We start from the raw sequence: 1,196 nt of genomic DNA, 5'->3' as shown, positions 1-1,196 counted from the left end.
ACTATATGAAATGTTTTCACTCCAAATGCCTTGGAGGAAATTTGGATTATCCCCACATTCATTTGTGATCTAAACTCTTCCAGCAGTTGAAATGAGTTGAAACGAAAGTGAAGCCCTCTTCAGCCCCTCGGTGTGATGAAGAGTCAGACATTAGTGCCTGCTGATTGGCTTGGTGCTCGTGTCTTGACCTAATTAGCTCAAGTGGCTTTTCTGTGTTGCAGACCTCTTGACAATCTCATTTGAGTGATGTTCAAAGTTTGCAAAAATCTGTCAAACTGATCCAAAGCAAACAGAAGATTTAAAAGCAAAGAGAGTTTTGCTGTTTGGATGCAAATAGAATTCACATTTTATTCTCGGTGTTTGAGTTTAAGGCTTCGCTAAAGGCACTTTTCAGTCTAGCGTAAATGCAGCTCTTTTCCCCCGCAGGAACAATTCTTTCCAGCCAGTTTCTCCTCATCCAGCTGAGTTGAAACAGAAGATGTAATTATGCAGCTTTCTCTCACCTTTAAAAAAAAAATCCCTAATTTATGCGACTCTCGCTGATTTCATTTATAGATTAGAGGCAGCAGCTTGTCCGGCCTAATTTTTCTTATCGTTGTAAGCCACCAGAGCCGGAGGGACATCTCCAAAGACTTTACCATCTTTGGCTAATTAAGTTTGCAGTTTTTACTTTCTAAAAGCAAACAAACAGCTGCCTTTGTCCATTCTGTCCATTAAAACTGACAGTGTCACAAAGCTGAGATAAATACATGGGATTAAGTTCCAGCTGCACGCCGGGTCATATTGCATCTCTTTAACAACATACAGTACATGTGTCGTGCATCTTTCAAACCTTGTGCCTGCTTCTTAGAGCTTTTCTAGAAAATAGCATACCTATTAGGAAATGGGTATCTATCTGCAACAACACGGCGATGTGACACTGGTACTGGTGTTGGTGCATCTTGAATACACATATGCTACGTTCAGACTGCAGGGCTCGCTTCTCATATCGGATGTTTTTGTGAAATTCAAATTTTTTTAAAGTCCGTTCACATTTCCGATCAAATGTGACTCGAATGTGATCTCCTGTATGAACCTCATGTGGCGATGTGCAGTGAGCGTGCGTGTGACGTCTTTGTGTTTGCAGAAGTAAATATGGACGGCAGCAGCAGAACATTTGCTATTTTAAAAGTTTTGTCCAACCGCAGCGACAACAT

The sequence above is a fragment of the Telmatherina bonti genome, assembly GCF_933228915.1.
Source record: "Telmatherina bonti genome assembly, chromosome: 17".
Lineage (NCBI taxonomy): Eukaryota > Metazoa > Chordata > Actinopteri > Atheriniformes > Telmatherinidae > Telmatherina > Telmatherina bonti.
This window is presented reverse-complemented; position numbering follows the sequence as displayed.